The sequence below is a fragment of the Zalophus californianus genome, chromosome 1, assembly GCF_009762305.2.
Source record: "Zalophus californianus isolate mZalCal1 chromosome 1, mZalCal1.pri.v2, whole genome shotgun sequence".
NCBI lineage: Eukaryota > Metazoa > Chordata > Mammalia > Carnivora > Otariidae > Zalophus > Zalophus californianus.
This window is the reverse complement of record NC_045595.1, coordinates 157,988,257-158,001,154: the sequence shown is the minus strand read 5'-3', so window position 1 is coordinate 158,001,154 and position 12,898 is coordinate 157,988,257.

Genomic DNA, 12,898 nt, shown 5'->3' with positions numbered 1-12,898 from the left:
GGGGCTTTGAGAGGTCACCGGTTCTACCCCCATGCATTTTAGAGATGAGGAAACAGGCACAGAGAGGTCAAGTGGCCTGCCTTTGGTCACACAGCTGACTAGCAGCAGAGCGGCGGCAGAGCCCAGGTCCTCGTGTGCTTTGCCCCTCACCACACTGTCCCCTCGAGTCCCCTTCCCTACAGGAGCTTATCTCTAGCCAGAATGTCATTTGTGGCCGAGCTGGGTCAGCTCATTTCACTCCTGGGCAAATGGCCCTGGGTATTTCATAAAACCAAATGCACATAAACCTAAATGTGATTCCAACAAAACTGCAATGTCTATGCTGAGGTAAAAGAAACTTTTAGGGGAGTCTCTCACCTACCACCCCTCTGCCTTGCGCCAGCCTCCCTAACATGCATTTCTTAGCAGAGGGAGGCAAGCTCAGCCAGGTCAGGCTGGGGTCATTGCCAGGGCAGCCAGGGGAAAGTCGGGCTCAAGGCCAAGGCCAAGGCTCCTACCAAAGCTGACCCAGAGAAGAGGGAGCTTTTTGGACTGGCCAGACTCCCTCCAGGGTCCGAGGCCTAGATATTCTGCTTCTCCTCTGTTGGGTACACATTAAGACTGGTCAGAGCCTGTCAGAGCCACTGTCACTTAAGACGATATAAGGGTTTGTAGTCACCTCTTTCATGCCCATGTATTTGGAATTTACAAGAATGAAGACACAGGGCTCTGATTTCCAGTCCAGAAAACATGTATTTGCCTCAGACACACGAGAGCATGCGGCTCTACTCAGGGGAGACCTGGTACTGGGAAGTGTTGGACTGTTTTGGAAGTCACACCTGTGGACCATGGCCCGAAGAGGTGTGGCCCATGCAGATCACCAAGGGAACATGGTTCTGTTCTCTAAGAGCTTCTCTCAGTTTCCTGGTGTTGTGAAAAGGTTTTGTCAGTAGGCACAGGATGAACAGTTTCCATTTTCAGTCAGAATAAACACAGTATGTGTTAACACTGCTATGGTGTGGTCACAACTTCATTAATGATACCACCAGATGACCATTGTCCTTATGTCATACAGGGCCTGGCACATAGTAAGTGCTCATTAAATACTATGTGAATGAATGCTACTTGTGGCTTTGAAGGATTGCTAAAATATCAGTATAAATGAGGGGCACCTGGGTAGCTCAGTCAGTTAAGCATCCGACTCTTGGTTTTGGTTCAGGTCATGATCTCAGGATCGTGAGATCGAGCCCCGCATCAGGCTCTGCGTTCAGTGAGGAGTCTGCTTGAAGATTCTCTCCCTCTGCCCCTCCCCCAATCATGCCCACACACACTCTCTCTCAAATTAGAAAAAAATCTTTAAATGAATGACTAATGTAGTGTCACAGATTTTCATTCTAACGTGATGACCAAAAAGGGGTATTTCATGAACTCTGAGGCGGTTAAATGGGTCCATGATATCTTGTATGCATTTGATCCAAATGATGACAAATAAAGATGGAGAAAATTTTAGAAGTTGCCATTTCATTTCTCCATTATTGTCCAAGGGCTCTATGTATTTATGCTAATTTTAGTAACTCTAACACACATACAGATATATATGTAAAGTATATTTATAAATGTATTAGTAGAGAAATATAAGCATTTTTATTTGCTAATCTGTGTGGGTATATATATGTGTGTGTGTGTGTGTGCATATATATATGTCTACGTATGTTTGCGTGTATGTGTGTACAGAGAGAGAGAGTCTGTCTTTTTTCCAACATCATGACTCACGACTCCTAAATACTCCATGTCTACTTTCACAAAAGAAGAATACTCTTTTATGAAACCATCAGACCACTGCCCCAGTCTGAAAATCAGCATCAACACAACACCAACTTCCAATCCACTGACCCCATTCAGATTTCTCCAACTGTCTGAGTGTCTCTTTTTTCATTCCTCTCCAGAAACACCCATTGTCTCATTGTTCTTCAGTCTGGAACGGTCTTTCCTTTCCCTGGCTCTGTGTACTTGACTGTCTTAAAGAGACAGACTTTTCATTCACTAGGATGACCCTCCACTTGGATCAGTCAGATGTTTGCTTAGACACAAGCCATGCATTCTTGGCAGAAACATTGGAGAAAAGATGCTGTGCTCTTCTCAGCACCTCACATTCCGAGGCTACACTATGGCCTGTCCCACTACTAGTGATGTTAACCTTGATAATCTGGCCAAGTTTATGTCTGCCAAGTTCTCCCCAGCAAAGTCACCACTTTTCTTTGTATCTGATTAGTGTTTTGTGGGGAGATAGTCCAATATTACACCTATATGCTGTACATCAACTTTGCACACTTAATAGTTGGAACTCTACTGTAAGGAAGAACTACTTCTTTTCCTTCATTTGCTTATGTACACATTTATTTATATCAGTGTGAACTTATGGAGTATTATTTTATTCATTGCATTTCAATCCAGTGTTCTCATTATTTATCTTGATGCTTTAGTTGTCCTAGATTTGGCCAGTAGGAGCTCTTCAAGCTGACTTATATGTCCTATTGATATGTCCCCATCATTCTTTGAGCATTACTTTCTGTCACAACAAGATGATTGAGGTTCATCTGGTTCTTTCCTTGCCGTAGCCTTATAGTCAGCCATTCCTCTAAGGAGCCCTGGCTCCTTTGAGGGGAGGAAGCATATAAAAACCAAGATCTGGGAACGTGGTATGCTCAAACTATTTCTATATCTATGTATATATATTTAAGAATTCATACCAATACTTACAGCTTCAATCCAACACCTCAGCATCTTTCTAGCCTTCCCTATTTCCACGTTTGAAAATCTTGTCTCAGATGGTGAGAAGTATGAATTGACTATCCTCCATATATTTACCTATTTGCTCAATTAGCTTATTTGCTAAAGGTAACCAATCCGCAGCCTTCCAGCTGTCTGCTCCATCTGCCACCTCTCCATCTTTACACTTTATTCCTCAGCCATCAGGCTGCCTCCCACCACCACATCCTCCTATTACCACCGCCCCCTTACTGCCCTGCTTCCTTGGATGAAGGTGAGAAGGGAAGGGAATAGATTGGTATTTTGAAAGGCTTCCCAAATTATTCTAAGTATGCATGCACGTTTGCACATCATCGGAATAGAGAGCTAAAGGAAGGCAGATATTTACATGTAAACCTGAGTTCCAGATTAGCAGATTCCCCATATGGCATTCTCCTGGAAGCATCTGTTTTAGCAAGAATCCACCGTCTCACTGAATGGGTGGAGTTGGAAGGCCCTGGAAAGGGTGGGGAGTCAGAAGACTTTGAAGCAAGATAAGATGGTAGGACAGCAGAAGTTGAGGATGGCAAAAGAAATCATATAATTTTGCTACAGGCTGGCCCTCACCATCCCATCTCAAAATTATCTCATATACCCCTTCTGGAATGTACATATGTTTCACTCCTCCCTGATCTAATTTGCAATTGACCTCCTAATGCTTTAACTCCTAAAGTCTGGGAAGAAAATGACTGCTTTTAATTTGTTGAAGGCTTCACTCTATTTCTGGTAGCTGTCTCCTGTTTTTCCACTTTGGAGAATGGATTGCGCTCCTGAGCACGAGTATAGCCAGAGCATGCACAGTTTGGTCTTGAGTACATCTCTGCCAGCACACCTCAGCCTTGACCTATGATATCTGTTCTTGGACCCCTACTTGGCAACCTCATCACCTTCTTTATTTAGTCTTTGCCATACAGCCTGGTAGAAATTGCACACCCAACACTAAACTCCACAAGGCAGAACTGCCAGGGAAGAACAGTATTGACGCGCCCGAGCCAAAATGACCACACTTCCTCCAGCTCCACACTAATGAGGAAATTTGTCGAATATTTATTCTGGAAGACAAATTGAAATCAAGTTAATAGGAAAGGAGGATGAAGGATTGAATTCTGTTATTGCCTTTCCCGGCTTCTGACGTTGCCGGGGAAAGCCATAAAACCTTATTTGTGCTGTTCATTTTCATATTTTCATGCTTACATTATGGCTGAAAGAAAAGTCAAGGCTGGCTCCAGATGAAACATCTCTGCCTGAAAAAGGAACATTTTGTCCCAGAGCCACAACTGGCACAGCCCTACAAACTAAGCTTGCACAACAAAGTTAGGGCAAAAGTTAAACAAGGGAAGAACTGAGAGGAGAAAGAGCCCAATAGAGGCGGTTCTTTTATTTATGAAAGCTTTTGTGTAGTCAGTATCTGGTTTGCTAATAATAGGTTGGTCTCTAAAATAGTCCTCTGACCTGGTGTGCAATTCCCAGCGATCACCATGGATGTCATTTCAAGAAGGAATCCTTGAGTACCTTACAGACTGACATGGACCACGAGAAAACTCCAGTGTGAGGTGGAGTTCACATGGCATGAAGTTGAGCTCTAGGAGTACCTTCTTTTTTCCAAGATACAAACAGGGAAGCTTAAAGGTGATTTTGTTTTCATGGGTGTGTATGTGTGCATTAAATATCAAAGTACCAGAAGAGGAAAGGAACAGAAAAAAAAGCAAACCAGACTAATTTGTAAGCTGAAAAGAAAACCACAATAAATAGAATGAATTAGGGGTTGGGGCCAAGACCAGCTGGGAAATTAATACAGTTACTTACCCTAAGAAAGATTAGGAAAATACCTTAGTCTGTTCAGGCTGCTGTAACAGAACACAAGACAGGGTGGCTTATAAACAACAGGAATTCATTTCTTACAATTTTGGAGGCTGGGAAGTCCAAGATCAAGGCACCAGCCAACTTGGTGTCTGGTGAGGGTGTCCTTCCTGGTTCACAGACTGCCATCTTCTTACTGTGTCTTCATGTGGTGGACAGGGGGGAGACAGCTCTCTGGGGTCTCTTTTGAAAGTGCACTAATCCCATTCATGAGGGCCTCACCCTTATGACCTAACAACTTCCCGAAGTCCCCACCTCCTAATACCATCACACTGGGGATTAGGTTTCAACATATGAATTTGGGGAAGATATGAGCCCTCAGTCTATAGCAGGAAGTAAGGAAGATTGTACTAATCAAGGCACAAAGAGGCTCTGTCAACCAGCGGTTTCACTTGTCTTCCTACTATGTGCACCACGATTGTGTTGATACCATAGACCAATGAGAGAAGTAGAAGGTCTGGTTTCTATTTACAATCTATGCCAGGCCAAGTGGTGTGCTGGAATCGGCTCACACCAGCTCACGAGAACAGCATTAAATATTCAGGAAATTCTCGAGCCGGTTGTTCAACCATTGTTAGCTTGAAATCAGCCACAGAAGTAATATTTACACCATGAAAATGGACAAACCCTACAAATTATGACTTCATTTTTCGAGGGCAGGTTTACCAGCACACAGTGCCAGTAACCATAAAGGGAAACTCCCCAAGGTTGGAGATGATCGATTTAGAGTTAGAAGGAATATGAGGATTGACACGAGAAAGGACAAGATGGCTTCTGTGAAGCCGTGTCTGCAGAGGAGGGCAGAGCAAACTGGTGCCTTGGGGAGGCTCCTGCTGAAAGCAGGACTTGACTATGGAGTATAAAAGAAACATCCATTTTTTTTCCTAACCAATCTTAATCACCATCCCTTCCTCATCCCTGACAAGGGCCATCTCATCAACCTACTCAGTTTCTAAGGAGAGACAGAGAGGAACACAAACTAGAAAAAGAAGGAAAAAGTGGAAAAGCTGCTGAAGCATGCAACTCATTGGCTTTTACAGATGGGACAGGCTTTGACAGTATAGGCTTTGACAGTACCCACCCAACCCCTCTCTTAGAGTTGTGAAATAGAACCAAAGTGGTGGAATGACTCATATGTCATACAACTAGTTAATTCCATGGCCAGCGCCAGCAACTAGGTCACATTCATTATCCCTACTATGTGCTAGGCACTCTGATGGTTCCTAATCCTTGCTCTTCCTACCACTGCCTCCAGTATTACTTACTCGCCAGAAGGGGAGGGAGGCAGGTTGGAATGAAAGGAAGAATGGAAGCTCGTTAATCCTTCCCTCCCAGCCAGCACATGGAATATGTGTTGTTTCAAGAAGAGTTGAGTTTATTAACGCCAACCATGAAGGGTCTGCCAACTTAGAAAAGGGATGTGTGCTTGAAGAGATGATCATGAAGGTGCTGTGTATGTACCATCTGGTAGAAGTAGAAAAAAATATTTTTTGTCCCAAATTGAGTTCCAAGTCATAATTTCTTAAATCACAACTTTTACTCCCTAGGTGACTACCAAAAATGAGCTGATGATTTCAATTCTTTCCAGATGGAAAAAGGTTGATGTCATCCCAAGCCTTGCCTTTGCAAGAGTCATTTATTCTGCCCCACATAATGGGGCAGCTGAGGCTAAGGTGTCACAGTTGGAATGAGTCCCTGAGACCAAACAGGCCCCTCGAGAGCTAATTTCTACCTGTCAGGGTTGCACCACTCAGACGTGGGGAGAGAAACTCATATTGTAGCTACACCAGCTGAACCTTCTCAGGGAATAGAAGACTCGCTTCTATACTGGCTGTCCAGCCGCTGTCATCAGTATTAAACTCACATTATATTTTTAAAAGAGAGGCTCTTATTAAGCCAATCTAAATAAAGCCTTTGTGAGAAAACAGTGCCATACTAGTCCCCAGAAGGGTGGATGGAATGTCTCGCTTGATTGATCCTCTGCCTCTTAGATTGTGGTGATCATTCCAACAGAAGTAACAGGAGGATAATGTCCACCACTGGCAACGTAGACTTTCTTTGGCAAGAGGAATACAGAGGTTTTCTTTAAAGAATCATTTTGGGCCTAGAATTATATCAGATCCGTTTTCAGAATTCTTACTTTGTGCCTCATGATTAATTGCATTATTGAGATGACTTAAAGGACAAACTCATCATCCATAGGTATGTCCACCAAACAGATGGTAACTCTCTCACCAGAGCTGGCAATAAAGTAGAACAATAGAGACACAGAATAAAGCAAAACTGAAAACCATTGCTAGGTAGTTGTCCTCTGACCATTCACTCACCCTCCCCTGGAAAGCAGGTCCATCTAGATGAGATGCACTATAACATGATATGTGAGCTTCATAACAATTGTTCTGGGTCATATGGTGACCAGCCATCCCAGTCTGCCTAGGACTGGGAGGGTTCCTGAGATACAGAATTTTAGTTTTAAAATCAGGGTAGTCTCAGGTGAATCAGGAAGAGCTGGTAACAAAATTAAACTCCAATTCCACCATCACCCAGCTCACTGACTACAAAACTAATGCTCTAAGAAATTGAAAGCCTTGCTCGAGATCACAAACTATATGATGGCACAACCTGAATTTGTATTCCAATCTGACTTCAAAGACAGGGCTTCCCTTTCAATAGTCTGTAAGGAGATTTGTATTTATTGACAGAAAGGGATAAAAATATTAAAATAGTGGATGTTTTCTTGTAGCCCTCCACATTAGAGGCCTATTTAACAAGACAACAGGCTAAAAAACTAGGCTTTGGATGTGAAAGGTTTCTTAAGTTTCTTTGGGAAGGAAGCATGGAGAACTCAGATCATAGAGTATTCCTATATTTTATGGAAGATACAATTACTGATTATGAAGACTAGGTCATGAGTAGGGTGACCATATATTCCAGTTTTCTGGGACAGTCTTGGTTTATTCCTATTATCCTGATGAATAATTAAGAGTGCTCCCTTTCACTCTCAAAAAAGTCCTGATTCAGATGATAAATTATATGACTTCCCTAGCCAAGAGGCTTACCACTCCAAAATAGAAAGATGTGATATAATGGAAAGAAAACAAAGCCCAGGGTGCCTGGGTGGCTCAGTCCGTTAAGCATCTGCCTTGGACTCACATCATGATCCCAGGGTCCTGGGATCAAGTCCCGCATCAGGCTCCCTACTCAGCGAGGAGTCTTCTTCCCCTCCCCTCTTCCCCCTCCCTCTTGCTCATGTGCTCTCACACATGCTCTCTCTCTCTCTCTCTCTCTGTCTCTTTCTCAAATAAATAAATAAGATCTTTAAAAAAATTTTTAAAGAAAAAAGAAAACAAAGCCCACTCTTTCTGGCTGTGGAGTTATAAGAAGAGACAATAGATAAATAAAAAGGAAAAAAGACAGATAAAGGAAGGTTCCAGGCACCTGAATACTGAAGTCAGCTTATACTGGCTAGCAAGGTTACTTTGTAAAAATTCAAAAATTTTCTGAGCAGGTCATTAAATCAATGGTAGCTAGAAATCAGCCATTTCATCACAGAAATTAGCAAATACTGCACACCAGGGCTTTTCTCCTTCACAGATCCAGAGGACCAGCACACTATTGGATCCATAGAACTCATTCTCTCTCTCTCTCTCCCTCTCTCCTGCCCCCCTCCCCACCCATCATGTACATATGTACACAGATCATGAAATGGCAGGTATGCTTTAGAAGCACCCAATGAAGTCAAGTGAATTCTGAGGAGAGGAATCTTTATTCTGATTCCTCATCTGGGGCTCTGGAAGACTACCTCCTGTGCTGCCCTTGATCAACATGGGATGTGTTACTTTAATGCAAACCCAGGGGTACGGTGTAGTGGACAGCAGAAGACATACAAATTTAGCTTGTCCAAACCACTTTCAGTTACCCAGGACATGCAGAACTCAAATTAGGCTGAGGATCTATCTAGAGAACTTGCCACAGAGAGCCTGCCAATCTGACATGGGATTATACTCAGCAGAGAAGACCACCTGGACCAAGGCCAAATATAGGTCTTAGCTCAATTCCAGAAGGGTCTGCAGATGAGGCAGGACTGCCAGCCCTGATTACTATCCCTAACGGAGCCAAAAGGGACCTAAGTGAGCATTACACCAGCCACTGGCTTTAGCCATGAATACCAGCAAGGTCAGTAGGGATGAGGTGAACAAAGGACACTACTGTGGATCCCAGAAGAGCAGAGGGCACATAATAGTAAGCACTTAATGCATATCTGCTCTCCCCAGTTTATGTCTAATTTTCTTTCCTGACTATTAGCCCTGGTGACTTGGGGCCCCACATGAGATACGGAAGCAGGGCCTTAAGTAGACTCCTTAACCATTATTGTGCAAGGCCTAATCCAAATTAAAAGTCCCTTAGTCTGTGTCGCTCATGGGTTTGCTTCTCTCCAAACTCTTATGATACAGAAATTAGTACTGGAAGTGATTTTAGAGCAGCAGAGCCTTAAGGATGGGTTCTCTGAATTAGCTTTGGGTTTTCTGGAATTGTTACTTGGATCTGATTAGATTTAAATGTATTAATTAGGGGCGCCTGGGTGGCTCAGTCATTAAGCGGCTGCCTTCAGCTCAGGTCATGATCCCAGGGTCCTGGGATCGAGCCCCGCATCGGGCTCCCTGCTCAGCGGGAAGCCTGCTTCTCCCTCTCCCACTCCCCCTGCTTGTGTTCCTGCTCTCACTGTCTCTCTCTCTCTGTCAAATAAATAAATAAAATCTTTAAAAAAAAAAATAAATAAATGTATTAATTACCCTACTGCCAGTGGTAAAGGGGACACTGGTCATCTGTGTCATGCCAATACAGAACTTATATTATCACCTATTACCTGCAAGCACACGTAATCAACTGCCAACAGAAGTCAAAGCTTTTTGTGAAAAAGCAGATGTTGTCATAGAACGTAAAGATAAGAAGTATAAAGGAGATAGTTAGATGCTTCTTAATAAGCTGGAGAACTTGAAAGAAAGAAAATGGTGAGTTTAGGCCTTCAGATTCCCAGCTCACATTGTAATGAGGACATATGGGCACATCCTGACCTTAAACCCCTAAATTCTGCTGAGTCTTCATTGCTGAAAGAAGCATTCCTTCCTTCCTATCTATGGAGGTTAGTCTCTCCTCACCTAAGGAAACTGAAATGGCCAATCCTGAGGTGGTGACCTTGCAGGAGACTGCTGATCCTTTTCTAGACCTTCCCTCATGCATTCTCATTGCTTCTAGACCTACAACCAGACTCAACTCCTGGCAGGCCCAAAGGGTAATGTACGGAATTGATGATCCACAAGAAGGTGCAATGCACACAAAAAGAATTGCACAATTTTGCCTATTTTCACAGAAAATGGGGAAAATGTATGGGAATCCTACATAGATCCTAAAGGTGAGAGGTCAGGGTGGAAGGAGTATAATGTTGGACAAGGCCTAATTCATTGATATGGCTGCACTAAACAGAGAATCTGGATTCTGTGTTCTAAGTACTAGCTCAAGCAGCCAAGAGCAGCTGGAAGTGGCTCTACCATGGGTTGGTTGATTGAATTCTGGATGCAAAGGTGGCCTATCCTAAATAAAATGCCAGAACTTCTTTGATACACTGTAGAGCAGCAATTCTTAACAGTGTAGTCCACCGAGCCCTGGGGGTCTCCCAGTACCCTTTCACAGAGTCCATAAGATCAAAACTGTTTTCATAATAATACTAAGATGTTATTTCCATTTTTCACTATGTTGCACTGATGGTGCAAAAGCAATTATGGGTAGAGTGTGTCAGCAAGAATCCAGCAGGATCTCCAAACTATACTAGTCTCCCTTGTAGTCTTTATGGCCACACACTGATGATAAAAAGAAAGTGTTAATTGCACTTAAGGCTATCCTTGATGAAGCAGTAATAATATTAATTGTATTAGGTTTTAATCCTTGAGTGCACATCTTTTTAATATTCTGTGTAATGAAATGGGAAGTATTTTTTTAAAGATTTATTTATTTATTTGAGAGAGAGAGCGCGCACATGAGCGTGAGTGGTGGGGGATGGGGAGGGGAGGAGGGCAGAGGGAGAGGAAGAGAGAGAATCCTGGAGCAGACTTTGTGCTGAGTGGGGAGCCCAATGTGGGGCTCGACCGCGTGACCCTGAGATCATGACCTGAGCCGAAATCAAGAGTTGGCCGCTTAACCGACTGAGCCACCCATGTGCCCCCAGATGGGAAGTATTTATAAAGCACTTCTGCTGCATGCTGAGATATGATGGTTGTCTTGAGAAAAAGCACTTGTGTGACTGTTTTAGTTGGGAGCTGAACTAGCAATTTTTTTTTCATGGAATACCATCTTTTACTTGAAAAAAAAGACTGACAAACTATAGGTTTTTCTTGCCATTTTCATGTTACTTCAGTGAAAACAACTGGCAGCATTTGTTGATGATAAAAATTCAAACTTTCTAGTGAAAATTAGAGATATTGAAAATGTGCACCTGCCACTATATGCTTGACAGCTTTTAATTTCTAATATTAACAAATGTGATTCTCAATATTGCAGAATAAAATGTGTCAACATTTGGATGATCTGTGTAAGTCAGTGGACCAATATTTTGCAAATGACCAATGCATAACACTGTAATATATTCTAAGTTCAATATCGTTCCATATCATCCAATGTTCAAGATAGACCAGTGGTTTTTACAGAATTAAAAAAATATATTGATGTCATTTAAATTTTGTATGGTAATTAACCTTCAAGAAACTACCACTTATCAAGTTCTGGTATAGTATCAAAAGAATATATTTTAAACTTCTCGGTTTTAATTTCTACTACAGTAAAAAACAATAGATATAACCCAAATAAACAAAAATTCTTTAGAGTTATCAATAATTTCTAAGAAATGCCAAGTAGTCTGAAACCAAAAAGTTTGAGATCGGTTGTCACAGGGGAAGGTATCCAAAGGCTTCAGGACGTCTGAATGCTAGAGTGGATTTATCTTGTAAGACATGCCCCCTCCAACTATGTCCCACAAGAGAGTCCAGGAGACTCTCCATTTATCAAGTCTGTAAGAAATAAATATGTTCACGAAGGGAGCTGCAGAACCCAGAGCACCGATCTGCTCTGTGTTGCCATCTAACTGGTTTCTGTGGATTCAGGGATGGTAGGGGCTAAATGGCAGACAGTCACAAAGGCAAGGTGGGTATGATTACTAGAATGGGTAGCAGAGCCAAAATAATAAACAGAATGGTCTGAACCTCAGAAGTCACTGGCATTGGCTAATTAATTTTGCTGTTTCTAGAGCTGAATAGATGGACAGTCTACTAAAGTTTTACACTAGATTTGTAAAAGCAGAAAAGCTAGGTTTGCCCAAGAGAACTCTGAGTTGAATCACCACAATAGAGACTTGAGGCCTCAACCAATTTCTAAACTTAAGCCAGTCTTGAGATCCAGAGCCCCTTAAATGAAGATCCAGCTGAGTCCTCTTGAGGAGATCTTCTGTACACAGCCAAAAAATGTATATTATAAATCATCTTCCTAGACTTCCCTTCCTACAAGAGGCATATACCCCAGCTCTCCAGAGGCTTGAAACTGTCCTAATTAGCCTAATATTTCCATCTAAGTCATTCTATTCTAGTTAATCATTGCCTGGTGCTGCAAAGCCCACTCAGGCCAAGAAAGGGAGCACAGATTTATACAACCCTAGACCCCATAGCATGAACCTAATGTCCACAAGATTCATATTGGGCCAACCATGAGTATACTTTTCTTTGTCTCTGCTTCCTCCTCCCCGCATCTCTCTGTTTTCTCAGTCTTCTCTTTTGCTTCTGCCTTTTCTTTGCCCTTAAGGTTTTGTCTGTTAGCCTAGTCAGTAGCAGGTTTGTCCCAGATGAAAGAGGAGTCTTCTATATTCAGAGTTGAGAAGACGCACGCAAGATACCTAGACCATCAATGTCATGTCTTTATCAGCCTTGTCTTTACTTCCCATCCCAAAATAAAGCTACATCATAAGAAACTTCCAACTTTTGCAGGATTTGAAGGCTTTGCTGTAGTCTTCCTAAAGGGCTGGAACCTCATCTTACTTATGAAGGAGCTGGTTCATTGAAGGAGCTCAGGAAATGTGTACTGAATGAATGGATAAATGGTCATTCTCAAACTTTTTGCATGTGAGTGTTGAGGTTACCAGTATCCAAAGCACCTGAATCCTATAACTTAGTAGTTGGAGAACCCCAACTCCATACCTCATAGGAGAAGA